This window comes from Lepidochelys kempii, chromosome 14 (genome assembly GCF_965140285.1).
Source record: "Lepidochelys kempii isolate rLepKem1 chromosome 14, rLepKem1.hap1, whole genome shotgun sequence".
In the NCBI taxonomy this organism is placed as follows: domain Eukaryota; kingdom Metazoa; phylum Chordata; order Testudines; family Cheloniidae; genus Lepidochelys; species Lepidochelys kempii.
This window is the reverse complement of record NC_136393.1, coordinates 31726175-31740848: the sequence shown is the minus strand read 5'-3', so window position 1 is coordinate 31740848 and position 14674 is coordinate 31726175.

The following is a 14674-nucleotide window of genomic DNA, read 5'->3' as shown; positions in this document are numbered from 1 at the left end:
ATTATGGCATCAGCAGGAGAGCAGAGTTGCAGCGGAAGCGGTGGATGATGACAACATGGAGAAATTTGCTATTGAGACTGAGCTCATTTACAAGAGCAGGAGAGCAGAGTTGCAGCGGAAACGGTGGATGATGACGGTTAACAGTCGTACCGCACCATCTGCTGACAGCAGCACCCAGGACACAACAGCAGTGGTGATGGTGAGCTAAGCTCAGCGGGCTCCATGCTTGCCGTGGTATGGGGTCTGCATGGAAAAAAGGCGTGAAATGATTGTCTGCCATTGCTTTCACGGAGGGAGGGGCGACTGATGACATGTACCCAAAACCACCAGTGACAATGTTTTTGCCCCATCAGGCATTGGGAGCTTAACCCAGAATTCCAATAACTACCCACAGTGCACTGCTCCGTAAATCGATGCTAGCCATGGTAGTGAGGACGCACTCCACTGACTTAATGCGCTTAGTGTGGATGTACGCAATCAACTGTATAAAATCGATTTCTAAAAATTGACTTCTATAAAATTGACCTAATTTTGTAGTTTAGACATACCCTAGGTGTGTCCATTGCAAGTCCAGTCTGCTCCTGGCGTCTCTCTTTCCAGGGCTTCACTAGATGTCAGGGGAGAGCTCATCCTGACCCTGAGTGGGTTTGCTTTCAGATTTAGAATAATCCCCAGCACTAGATCTGAATGGGGAATGGTATGTTTCAAGAGAATCCCTTATGCCACAAAATCTAGTTCTTCATTTGATGAAGGAAGATGTTCCGAAGCTATGCGGGTTGGCATCGAAGTGCTGTCGAAGTTACCAGCAGAGGTTATAAACCTGGATTCTAAAGTGAATCCAGATTAAAGGCTCGTGCTCCTGTAATTCCTTTCTAGAATGGCTCTATGGGATATTTCACTCCAGTTTAGGGTGATCAGGTGTCCGGTTTTGGACCTGAACACCTGGTCAAAAAGGGATCCTGGCAACTCCAGTCAGCACTGTTAACTGTCCGGTTGGCGGCTCCGCCGCGCAGTGGGGCTGGCAGGCTCCCTGCTAGCTGCTTCGCTGCATGGCTGCCAGGTCGGGAAGCAGCTAGCATATCTGGCACAGCTCCCATTGGCTGAGCCAGGCCGGGGGAGGAACTAGTGCAAGCACAATTCGAGCGCTCAGCAGGCGGCTGTTGAGGGGTCACACTTCTCCCACTGCTGCCTGGCCCTCTTCTCCTCGTGCGCCTCATGTGGCTGAGCTCGAGCTGTGGCGCATGCCCTACAGCGAACCGTGGTCTGTCTCTCGCCCCATTGCCAGCACCCAGGAGTTCGAGGTATGTGTATTCCCATCTCCGAGTGCTGGAAATGGGGCTGCACCCCCCACCCGCTCCCTGCATCCCTCCCCGTCCCACCCCTGCCCCATCATCCCCCTCACTGCATCCATCCCATCCTGTCCTGCCCCCCACATCTCCCCATCCCAGCCCTGTACGCCTTACAGTGCTCTCCCACCCATCCTCTCCACCTCCCAGAGCTGCCACCCCCATGTCCCTCATCCCTCACAGCCCTGCACCCCATTCACCTCCATACACTGCTGAACTCCCATTATTGGCTGAATGGGGCTGATTGGCTGGTAGCCTGCAGGGGGCGGGCACTGGGGCTGTCTGTTTGTTTGTTTCAGGGGAGCCTGGCTGTTTAAAAATAGCCAGAGCTTCGCGAACCAGCTGAGCAGCGGGGGACAGCAGAGCAGCACACAGCAGGAGTTTGCCTGGGAGTTCGCCTGGAGTGAGCCCAGTGAGGCTTACATCTTAGAATCATAGAATATCAGGGTTGGAAGGGACCCCAGAAGGTCATCTAGTCCAACCCCCTGCTCAAAGCAGGACCAATTCCCAGTTAAATCATCCCAGCCAGGGCTTTGTCAAGCCTCACTCTTGCCAACTTCTCTGAGGAAGCTCATAGTAAGAAGGTGGTATGGAAGGGAGGGGTTCAGCTATTGTGACCTGCACTGGATGTGCCATGTTTGTCTTTCTTCCACAGGACAGAAGCGACTTTGTGTGTACAAAGTGCAAGCTGGTCTCCATACTGGAAGAGAAGATTGAAGGTCTGGAGCAACAGATAACGACCCTGCGTTGCATACGAGAAACGGAGGATTTCCTGGACAAAAGTCAGGATATGCTTCTACGGGCACAAAGCTCTAAAGATTTAGAGCAGGTTGCACAGCGGAGCCAAGAGGCCAGTGAAGAAGCTTGGCAATATGTGACCTCCAGAAGAAGGGGGAATGTCCGGGTTCCACCAACGCGGACACAGGTAACTAACCGCTTTCATGTTCTCTCCACAGGTACCGTTGCGGAGAGTGGACCAGATGATATGTCTGGGGGGAGAAAGCAGGAGGAGACTCCGCTGGTTGGAAGGCATGAGATGCGCTGTCCTGAGATGGGGGGTTCTATGACCACCACTCCCAAGAGAAGGAGGCGGGTGGTGGTGGTCGGGGACTCTCTCCTCCGGGGGACTGAGTCATCTATCTGCCGCCCTGACCGGGAAAACCGAGAAGTCTGCTGCTTGCCGGGGGCTAAGATTCGCGATGTGACGGAGAGACTGCCGAGACTCATCAAGCCCTCGGATCGCTACCCCTTCCTGCTTCTCCACGTGGGCACCAATGATACTGCCAAGAATGACCTTGAGCAGATCACTGCAGACTACGTGGCTCTGGGAAGAAGGATAAAGGAGTTTGAGGCACAGGTGGTGTTCTCGTCCATCCTCCCTGTGGAAGGAAAAGGCCTGGGTAGGGACCGTCGAATAATGGAAGTCAACGAATGTCTACGCAGGTGGTGTCGGAGAGAAGGCTTTGGATTCTTTGACCATGGGATGGTGTTCCATGAAGGAGGAGTGCTGGGCAGAGACGGGCTCCATTTTACGAAGAGAGGGAAGAGCATCTTTGCGAGCAGGCTGGCTAACCTAGTGAGGAGGGCTTTAAACTAGGTTCACCGGGGGAAGGAGACCAAAGCCCTGAGGTAAGTGGGAAAGCGGGATAGTGGGAGGAAGCACAGGCAGGAATGTCTGTGAGGGGAGGGCTCCTGCCTCATACTGAGAATGAGGGGTGATCAGCAGGTTATCTCAAGTGCTTATATACGAATGCACAAAGCCTTGGAAACAAGCAGGGAGAACTGGAGGTCCTGGTGATGTCAAGGAATTATGATGTGATTGGAATAACAGAGACTTGGTGGGATAACTCACATGACTGGAGTACTGTCATGGATGGTTATAAACTGTTCAGGAAGGACAGGCAGGGCAGAAAAGGTGGGGGAGTAGCACTGTATGTAAGGGAGCAGTATGACTGCTCAGAGCTCCGGTACGATACTGCAGAAAAACCTGAGTGTCTCTGGATTAAGTTTAGAAGTGTGAGCAACAAGAGTGATGTAGTGGTGGGACTCTGCTATAGACCACCGGACCAGGGGGATGAGGGGGATGAGGCTTTCTTCCGGCAGCTCGCGGAAGCTACTAGATCGCATGCCCTGGTTCTCATGGGTGACTTTAATTTTCCTGATATAGAGTCATAGAATATCAGGGTTAGAAGGGACCTCAAGAGGTCATCTAGTCCAACCCCCTGCTCAAAGCAGGACCAATCTCCAATTTTTGCCCCAGATCCCTAAATGGCCCCCTCAAGGATTGAACTCACAACCCTGGGTTTAGCAGGCCAATGCTCAAACCACTGAGCTATTCCTCCCCGTCTCTGCTGGGAGAGCAGTACAGCGGTGCATAGACAATCCAGGAAGTTTTTGGAAAGAGTAGGGGACAATTTCCTGGTGCAAGTGCTAGAGGAGCCAACTAGGGGGGGAGCTTTTCTTGACCTGCTGCTCACAAACCGGGAAGAATTAGTAGGGGAAGCAAAAGTGGATGGGAATCTGGGAGGCAGTGACCATGAGTTGGTTGAGTTCAGGATCCTGACACAGGGAAGAAAGGTAAGCAGCAGGATACGGACCCTGGACTTCAGGAAAGCAGACTTCGACTCCCTCAGGGAACGGATGGGTAGGATCCCCTGGGGGACTAACATGAAGGGGAAAGGAGTCCAGGAGAGCTGGCTGTATTTCAAGGAATCCCTGTTGAGGTTACAGGGACAAACCATCCCAATGAGTCGAAAGAATAGTAAATATGGCAGGCGACCAGCTTGGCTTAATGGTGAAATCCTAGCAGATCTTAAACATAAAAAAGAAGCTTACAAGAAGTGGAAGGTTGGACATATGACCAGGGAAGAGTATAAAAATATTGCTCGGGCATGTAGGAAAGAAATTAGGAGGGCCAAATCGCACCTGGAGCTGCAGCTAGCAAGAGATGTTAAGAGTAACAAGAAGGGTTTCTTCAGGTATGTTGGCAACAAGAAGAAAGCCAAGGAAAGTGTGGGCCCCTTAATGAATGAGGGAGGCAACCTAGTGACGGAGGATGTGGAAAAAGCTAATGTACTCAATGCTTTTTTTGCCTCTGTCTTCACGAGCAAGGTCAGCTCCCAGACTGCTGTGCTGGGCATCACAACATGGGGAATAGATGGCCAGCCCTCTGTGGAGAAAGAGGTGGTTAGGGACTATTTAGAAAAACTAGACGTGCACAAGTCCATGGGGCCGGATGAGTTGCATCCGAGAGTGCTAAAGGAACTGGCGGCTGTGATTGCAAAGCCATTGGCCATTATCTTTGAAAACTCGTGGTGAACGGGGAAGTCCCGGATGACTGGAAAAAGGCTAATGTAGTGCCAATCTTTAAAAAAGAGAAGAAGGAGGATCCTGGGAACTACAGGCCAGTCAGCCTCACTTCAGTCCCCAGAAAAATCATGGAGCAGGTCCTCAAAGAATCAATCCTGAAGCACTTACATGAGAGGAAAGTGATCAGGAACAGTCAGCATGGATTCACCAAGGGCAAGTCATGCCTGACTAATCTAATCATCTTCTATGATGAGATTACTGTTCTGTGGATGAAGGGAAAGCAGTGGATGTATTGTATCTTGACTTTAGCAAAGCTTTTGACACGGTCTCCCACAGTATCCTTGTCAGCAAGTTAAGGAAGTATGGGCTGGATGAATGCACTATAAGGTGGGTAGAAAGTTGGCTAGATTGTCGGGCTCAATGGGTAGTGATCAATGGCTCCATGTCTAGTTGGCAGCCGGTGTCAAGTGGAGTGCCCCAAGGGTCGGTCCTGGGGTCGGTTTTGTTCAATATCTTCATAAATGATCTGGAGGATGGTGTGGATTGCACTCTCAGCAAATTTGCGGATGATACTAAACTGGGAGGAGTGGTAGATACGCTGGAGGGCAGGGATAGGATACAGAGGGACCTAGACAAATTGGAGGATTGGGCCAAAAGAAATCTGATGAGGTTCAATAAGGATAAGTGCAGGGTCCTGCACTTAGGACGGAAGAACCCAATGCACAGCTACAGACTAGGGACCGAATGGCTAGGCAGCAGTTCTGCGGAAAAGGACCTAGGGGTGACAGTGGACGAGAAGCTGGATATGAGCCAGCAGTGTGCCCTTGTTGCCAAGAAGGCCAATGGCATTTTGGGATGTATAAGTAGGGGCATAGCGAGCAGATCGAGGGACGTGATCATCCCCCTCTATTCGACATTGGTGAGGCCTCATCTGGAGTACTGTGTCCAGTTTTGGGCCCCACACTACAAGAAGGATGTGGATAAATTTGAGAGAGTCCAGCGAAGGGCAACAAGAATGATTAGGGGTCTGGAACACATAAGTTATGAGGATAGGCTGAGGGAACTGGGATTGTTTAGTCTGCAGAAGAGAAGAATGAGGGGGGATTTGATAGCTGCTTTCAACTACCTGAGAGGTAGTTCCAGAGAGGATGGTTCTAGACTTTTCTCAGTGGTGGAAGAGGACAGGACAAGGAGTAATGTTCTCAAGTTGCAGTGGGGGAGATTTAGGTTGGATATTAGGAAAAACTTTTTCACTAGGAGGGTGGTGAAACACTGGAATGCGTTGCCTAGGGAGGTGGTGGAATCTCCTTCCTTAGAAGTTTTTAAGGTCAGGCTTGACAAAGCCCTGGCTGGGATGATTTAATTGGGTATGGGTCCTGCTTTTGAGCAGGGGGTTGGACTAGATGATCTCCTGAGGTCCCTTCCAACCCTGATATTCTATGATTCTATGATTCTATGATTCTATGTCCCTATAAACCCCTGTGCCCCCCATATCCTCATGCACCTGTGACCTTCTGCCTCCCCCTGCATCCCCATCCAACCCACATGCCCCCCACACCCCTCCTCTCTCCTTCACTGTCCCCTCTCACCCCATCCTGCTTTCATCCTTGGCCTGTTTCCCTCCTCATCCTCTCTCCTCTCTCCTCCACCCCCAACCCCCAACTTTTCCCCTCCAGCCCACCCTCCTCCATTCCTGGCTGGGTGATTTAGGCAGCCCCTGGAAAAGTGTATGAAAAAGTGTCTCTGTGTGTGCATGCATGCATTGTATGTGTGTAAGAGACTGTTTGTCTTGGTGTAGGGAGGTGTGTGTATTGCCACATGTGTGTATACCTGTGTGAATAACATTTGCAGCCTAACTCTTTGACTTTTATTCCTTTTGCTGGCTTGTGCACAAAAAAGCTGATGACATAAAATATGTGTGTATTCATTTCATAACAAGTTTTTAAAAGAGAAGGGAACTCTAAGAGAAATGTATTATTTCTTAAAAAGTGAATGTTGGTGACTAGTAATTGCAGCAGAGCCAATGTATCATACATTCTCCCCATCTTTGTCTAACTACATTATAAACTGTTGCCGACTCTCTCTCTTTATGTGTATGTTCAGCACCCTGAAGCCCTGATCTTAGTTGGGGTCTCTAGGCACTAAAGAACAATTGTAATAATAAATCATGTGGAAGTATATGTATTAGTGCATGCTAGATGTGAACACATGAATACATGTGTGTATCTGCATGTAGGTGTGGGAGTCAGTTTCGACAGATTTATTTATATAGGTATCTGGACAGGTGTGCATTTCTGTGGTTGTGCTCCATGAATTTGTATTTGGGCTTTGGGAGTGGGCCTTTAACAAACCCATTGCAGGTGTGATAATGTGTGGTCCTAATTCCACACATAAAATTACAATCACTTTAGTGAACAAAAAACATGGAGCTGGTTACAAAAAATGTGAAGAGGGGAGGGAAAGAATCATGAAAACCTTTGTGAAATTTCATTTTTTAAAAAATTACTAGGGCTGTCGATTAATCACAGTTAACTCACACGATTAATTAAAAAATTAACTGCAATTGAAAAATATAAATGCAATTAATCGCACTGTTCAACAATAGAATACCAATTTAAATTTATTAAATATTTTTGGATGTTTTCTACATTTTAAAATATATTGATTTCTATTACAACACAGAATACAAAGTATACAGTGCTCACTTTATATTATAATTTTTATTACAAATATTTGCACTGTAAAAATGATAAACAAAAGAAATAATATTTTTCAGTTCACCTCATACAAGTACTGGAGTGCAGTATGGTACACTTTATGGTGAAAGTGTAACTTACAAATGTAGGTTTTTTTGCACTCAAAAACAAAACAATGTAAAACTTTAGAGCCTATAAGTCCACTCAGTCCTACTTCTTATTCAGCCAATTCCTAAGACAAACAAGTTTTTTTACATTTACAGGAGATACTGCTGACTGCTTCTTATTTACAATGTCACCTGAAAGTGAGAACAGGCGTTTGCATGGCACTTTTGTAGCCGGCGTTACGAGGTATTTACATGCCATATATGCTAAACATTCATTTGCCCCTTCATGCTTCGGCCACCATTCCAGAGGACATGCTTGCATGCTGATGATACTCATTAAAAAAATAATGCAATTAAATTAAATTTGTGACTGAACTCCTTGGGAGAGAATTATATGTCTCCTGTTCTGTTTTACCCGCATTCTGCCATATATTTCGTGTCATAGCAGTCTCGGATGATGACCCAGCACATATTCATTTTAAGAACACTTTCACAGCAGATTTGACAAAATGCAAAGAAGGTTGGTATGTGCGATTCCAAGGATAGATTCAGCTCTCGACCCAAGATTTAAGAATCTGAAGTGCCTTCCAAAATCTGAGAGGGATGAGGTGTGGAGAATGCTTTCAGAAGTCTTAAAAGAGCAACACTCCAAGGCAGAAACTACAGAACTTGAACCACTAAAAAAGAAAATCAAACTTCTGCTGGTGGCATCTGACACAAATGATTAAAATGAACATGCGTCGGTCTGCTCTGCTTTGGATTGTTATCGAGCAGAACCCGTCATCAGCATGGACACATGTCCTATATAATGGTGGTTGAAGCATGAAGGGACATGAATCTTTAGCGCATTTGGCACGTAAATATCTTGCGATGCCGGCTATAACAGTGCCATGTTAACGCATTTTCTCACTTTCATATGACATTGTAAACAAGATGTGGGCAGCTTTATCTCCTGAAAATTGTAACCAAATGTGTTTGTCTGAGTGATTGGCTGAAGTAGGACTGAGTGGAGTTGTAGGTTCTAAAGTTTTACATTGTTTTATTTTTGAATGTAGTTTTTTTTTGTACATAATTCTCCATTTTTAAGTTCAACTTTCATTATAAAGAGATTGCACGACAGTACTTGTATTAGGTGAATTGAAATATACTATTTCTTTTGTTTTTTGCAGTGCAAATATTTGTATTAAAAATAAATATAAAGTTAGCACAGTACACTTCGTATTCTGTGTTGTAATTGAAATCAATATATTTGAAAATGTAGAAAACATCCAAAATATATAAATAAATGGTATTCTATTATTGTTTTAACAGTGTGATTAATCGCATGATTAATCGCGATTAACTTTTTTAATCACTTAATAGCCCTAAAAATTACCCTTTTAAACTATTTTGCTGCCAGCTCGAGCATCTTGTAACAAATAAAACCTGAACTTAGAATAATACATCACTCAAAACAATAAATATGCATATTTGGGTCTTGCAGTGAAAATGAGCAGGTGAGAGAGGGTGAGGAATGGAGTGAGCAGGGGGGCGGGGCCTTGGGAAAGGGTAGGGCCTCAGGGAAGGGGCGGGGCAGTGGGCAGAGCAAGGGTGTTCAGTTTTCTGGAATTAGAAAGTTGGCAACCCTACTCCAGTTCCCCTTCCTCCTGGGGCTGAATTTGGAAGTATTTTACCCACACGCCTATTTTAATCCACTTTGAAATCACCCTGCAGAAAGAGGGAAGAATTATTTATTTTTATACAGTTTCTCACCCCCTCATCCTCCCAGGATTTGTGGCCTTTTGATCTTCCTATTCAAGAGCCCAAAGAAAATCCCCTCAATTTCTCTTCCTGAATCACATTTAGAAATGTTGACAGGATGTTGCCGGGTCAAATTGGATCCCAGGCTTTTTTATTTATTTACTTCAAAACAAGCCTTCAGCCTGCTCCGTTATTTGAAACGCTTCAACTGAAATTGAACGACAGCTGCTCTAGCTCAGCCAGATGTTACTGGTCTGGATGGAGAAACCGGTTTGGTGTAATTCTCCGGCCTGCGCTATACAAGAGGTCACACGGAGGGTCTTTCTAGCCTGGGAAGTTCTGAAAGGCTTTGCAGAGGAATGGAGGCTGCCTCAGAACTGAACTGTGGCAGGAAAATGGAGACAACCACCAGCTGCCTTCTGAAGACCCCCTCCCATGTCCTGGGCATGGTGGGGGGTGGGGCTGAGGGTTTGAGCAGCATATTGTGGGCATCATGGCTGATATGAGCAGGGGGGAGCTGGCCTCCAGATCGAGCGGCCCATAGTCAGGAGGCACAAGGATGACTTAAAGCCACCTTAGAGACTCCCCTCCCTATGACAGGTGTGGTGGAAGCTTCCTAACAGTTGGAGGGGGCCACCGACGCCCAAACCGTGGCCCCGCCCCCAGTACTGCCCCTTCCCCCTGAGCCTCTGCCCCTGCACTGCCCGTTCTCCTAAAGGCCCACCCTCATGCCACGCCTTCCCCTGAGGCCCCACCCCTCACCCCGCGGTGCGCCCCTTCTCCCCGAGTCCCTGCCCTTGTGCTGCCCCTTCCCCCTCAGGCCCTGCTCCCTCACCGCCTCTTCCCACCAAGGCCACCCTCCCCCCATCTCTCATCCTTATGGCCGGCAAAAGGTGGGAGGACCATAGCGCCCCCCCTCCCCCTTCTGGCACTCCTGGGTGCACCACAGAACTAGATTTGAAGGCCATAAGTGACCATAATGACCAGCACACACCCTCCCCCAGGGTTTTCTGCCCCCAGCCCAGAACATCTGGCTGAGCTAGAGCAGATCTCTTAGAAACAGATGGGCAACCTTGATTTAAAAGAATCCACATGACTGATGGAGAATTCACCATTTCTCTGGGACAGCTGTGCCATGGGCTAATTCCCCTAATCACTGTCAAAAATCTGCACCTTATCTCCAGTCTGAACTTATGTAGCTCCAGCTTCCAGCTGTTGGATCTCATCCTACCTTTGTCTGCTAGTTTAAAGAGCTCTCTGCTACCAGACATCTCTTCCTACTGACTGGGATCAAATCACACATCAATGTCAACGTTCTCCTGGATAATCTAAATCAACTGGGTTACTTTAGTATCTCACTGTCAGGCAGGTTTTCCAGATCTTGACTCATTCTTGTGGCTCTTTGAACTTTTCCCAATTAGTCCACACATTTCTGAAGTGCAGACATTCCAACTGGACAACAGCCCATCACAGCAGTGATGTTACAGGCCAAAAAAAATTCACCACCATGGTAAATAGAGAGTGGGAAAATGGTAATGGAAATATTTGTGATGGCTTTTTGTGGGAAATGATTTTTTTCTGCCCCACTGAAGGAAAGTGAAAAATATGTTTTTATAACAATTGAAAGGACAACAGATCTCAATTGGAATGATGTTTGTAGATGAAGAACAAAAACCTCCAACAACATTTCAAATGAACTTGGGCCTGGTGATATAGAAATTACAGCCCTGTCTCTGCATTCGGAGCCTGGCTCTTGCACCAATCAGGCTGCATGGTTGGTGCCTTAGAGGTGAGGACCTGGGGGGGCGAGATAGCTCAGTGGTTTGAGCATTGGCCCCCTAAATCCAGGGTTGTGAGTTCAATCCTTGAGGGGGCCATTTAGGGGTCTGGGGGGAAAAATTGGGGATTGGTCCTGCTTTGAGCAGGGGGTTGGACTAGATGACCTCCTGAGGCCCTTTCCAAACCTGGTATTCTATGATCTGAAACTGACTACGAAATGAGACCTCCAAAGCAGCCTCTTTTAGGAATGTCAAGGGTTTTTACTGGGCTATCTGCCCAGGGGCACAAACTGGACTCTATGCATAATGTCCCAGAATAATGTCCCAGGCACAGCTGACACCAGGGGAGCACATTGCCCTTCACCTCCTCAATAGTCTGGGAGAAGATCAGTGTTACCAATAATTCCTCCCGCACCATCCCTTCATCTATACACGTCCAACAGAGAGATTTAGAAAAGCTGATGTCTTAGGGATCAGAGCCAAATCTTCAGGACATTTCCCCATCAGCTTCATTGGTACAAGGCCATTATTTTTTTCACTTATTTCCTCAGTTCCCAGAATTTTACCTTGTCACTTCCCTGGTTCCGATGGCAGATCCTCTAGAGAAAAGAAAGAGTGAAAGATGTGACATCCCATTGTATGTTTGTTATCAGTCCTAGGGTTTTGTTAATAAGAACATGAGAACGGCCCTACTGGGTCAGACCAATGCTCCATCTAGCCCAGTATCCTGTCTTCTGACAGTGGCCAAGGCCAGGTGCCCCAGAGGGACTGAGCAGAACAGGCGATCCTCCAGTGATCCAGCCCCTGTCGTCCACTGCCAGCTTCTGGCAAATAGAAGCTAGGGGCACCCAGAGCATGGGGTTGCATCCTTGCCTATCCTGGCTAATAACCTTTGATGGACCTATCCTCCATGAACTGATCTAATTCTTTTTTAACCCTGTTATAGTCTTGGCCTTCACACCATCCCCTGGCAATGAATTCCACAGGTTGACAGTGTGTTGGGTGAAGAAATACTTCCTTTTGTTAGTTTTAAATCTGCTGCCTAGTAATTCCATCAGGTGAGCCCCTGGTTCTTGTGTTATTGGAAGGAGTAAATAACACTTATTTACTTTCTCCACATCATTCATGATTTTATAGACCTCTATTATATCCCCCCTTCATCGTCTCTTTTCCAAGCTGAAAAGTCCCAGTCTTTTTAATCTCGCCTCATACGAAAGCTGCTCCATACCCCCGAATCATTTTTGTTGCCCTTCTCTGCATCTTTTCCATTCCAATATATCTTCTTTGAGATGGGGCGAACACAACTATGCACAGTAGTCAAGGTGTGGGCATGCCATTATGATATTTACTGTCTTATTATCTATCCCTTTCCTAAAGGTTCCTGACATCCTGTTAGCTTTTTTGACTGCCACTGCACATTGAGTGGATGTTTTCAGAGAACTATCCACAATGACTCCAAGATCTCTCTCTTGAGTGGTAGCAGATAATTTAGACCCCATCATTGTATATGTATAGTTGGGATTATGTTTTCCAATGTGCATTACTCTGCATTTATCAACACTGAATTTCATCTGCCATTTTGTTGCCCAGTCACCCAGTTTTGTTAGGTCCCTTTGCAGTTCTTTGCAGCCTGCTGTGGACTTAACTATCTTGAGTAGTTTTGTATTGTGTGCAAATTTTGCCACATCACTGTTTAATTCTTTTTCCAGATCATTTATGAATATGATGAACAGTACTGGTCCCAGTACAGACCCCTAGTACAGACTACTTACCTCTGAAAACTGACCATTTATTCTTACCCGTTGTTTCCTGTATTTTAACCAGTTGCTGATCCAGGAGAGGATCTTCCCTCTTACCCCATGACAGTTTACTTTGCTTAAGAGCCTTTGGGGAGGGACCTTGTCAAAGGCTTTCTGAAAGTCTAAGTACACTATATCTGCTGGATCACCCTTGTCCACACGCTTGTTGACCCACTCAGAGAATTCTAGTAGACTGATGAGGCAGGATTTCCCTTGACAAAAATCATGTGGTCTCTTCCCCAACAAATTGTGTTCATCTATGTATCTGATAATTCTGTTCTTCACTAGAGTTTTAACAAATGTGCCTGGTACTGAGGTTAGGCTTCCTGGCCTGTAATTGCCAGGATCGCCTCTGGAGCCTTTTTTAAAAAATTTGTGTTAATAAGCTATCCTTTATTCATCTGGTACAGAAGCAGATTTAAATGATAGGTTACATACCACAGTTAGCAGTTCTGCAATTTCACATTTGTGTTCCTTCAGAACTCTTGGGGGAATACCATCTGGTCCTGGTGACTTATCACTGTTTAATTTATCAATTAAATATAATAAATAATAATAAATAACAATAATAATAATAATAATATCTCTTTCCCCTTCATTCCTGAGAAAGAAACGACTGAGTTTTATAGATTGATAGAGTCCCAGGCCAAAAGGCACCATTGTGATCATTTAGTCTAATCTCCTGTATAACACGGTCATAGAAACTTAACAAGTGAGTCCTTACCTAGCCCATAGCTTGTGATTGAGCTAGAGCATATATTTTAGAAAGAGACCTCCAATGTCGATTCATTGACACGAGAAGCTGGATATGAGTCAGCAGTGTGCCCTTGTTGCCAAGAAGGCCAATGGCATTTTGGGATGTATAAGTAGTGGCATTGCCAGCCGATAAAGGGACGTGATCGTTCCCCTCTATTCAACATTGGTGAGGTCTCATCTGGAGTACTGTGTCCAGTTTTGGGCCCCACACTACAAGAAGGATGTGGAAAAATTGGAAAACGTCCAGCGGAGGGCAACAAAAATGATTAGGGGTCTGGAACACATGAGTTATGAGGAGAGGCTGAGGGAGCTGGGATTGTTTAGTCTGTGGAAGAGAAGAATGAGGGGGGATTTGATAGCTGCTTTCAACTACCTGAAAGCGGGTTCCAAAGAGGATGGATCTAGACTGTTCTCAGTGGTAGCTGATGACAGAACAAGGAGTAATGGTCTCAAGTTGCAGTGGGGGAGGTTTAGGTTGGATATTAGGAAAAACTTTTTCACTGGGAGAGTGGTGAAACACTGGAATGCGTTACCTAGGGAGGTGGTGGAATCTCCTTCCTTAGATATTTTTAAGGTCAGGCTTGACAAAGCCCTGGCTGAGATGATTTATTTGGGGATTGGTCCTGCTTTGAGCAGGGGGTTGGACTAGATGACCTTCTGAGGTCCCTTCCAACTCTGATATTCTATGATTCTATGACCTTGTCTACACACAAATATTGTACTATCTAAACTACACCCACATAGTGAAAGTGACACAACACTCCCCTAGTGTGGAAACAGTTAAATCAATAGTTTATTCTTGTATTTGACAAGGATAAAGCAGTACTTATCTAACTGTGTCTACATTAGAGGTTGAGCTGATATAACTAGAAAAATCATACTCCTAACTAAAATAGTTAAACCCATACAAAAACTGTGTGACCAGACATAAAAAATACAATAAAGAGAGTCAGAGTCAGATCTTTCTAAAGTGTCAAGTTTGCAGCAGGTAAGTTTCCAGAGCTTGGCAAAGATTATTAGTTCGGTGTCACCTTTAACCATCAATTTTTTTCTGCTGACTGGGAAAAACCTGTATGGAGAGACTGCAGCTCTCCATTGGTTGCAGTTTGAGGTATTGTTTGACTCATTAAAAAGCATCATTCT